Source organism: Oxyura jamaicensis, unplaced genomic scaffold (assembly GCF_011077185.1).
Source record: "Oxyura jamaicensis isolate SHBP4307 breed ruddy duck unplaced genomic scaffold, BPBGC_Ojam_1.0 oxyUn_random_OJ70366, whole genome shotgun sequence".
In the NCBI taxonomy this organism is placed as follows: Eukaryota; Metazoa; Chordata; class Aves; order Anseriformes; family Anatidae; genus Oxyura; species Oxyura jamaicensis.
The window spans coordinates 1,286-1,527 of record NW_023309942.1 but is presented as its reverse complement, the minus strand read 5'-3'; positions in this window follow the sequence as shown (position 1 = coordinate 1,527).

Below are 242 nucleotides of genomic sequence, written 5' to 3'. Positions count from 1 at the left end.
GGGAGCTCTCCAGTCCATACTGGGAGCTCCTTTCCCCTTCCGGTACGGGCTGGGATCCCCGTACCCGCTCCCAGTCTATACTGGGAGACCCCCAGTGCAAACTGGGAGCCCCACCCCCCTTCCCAGGAGGAACTGGGAGGCTGATCCCAAGCCCTGGTCCCACTGGAGCCCTCCCAGTCCATACTGGGAGCCCTCCCAGTCCATACTGGGAGCTCTCCAGTCCATACTGGGAGGCCGCAGAC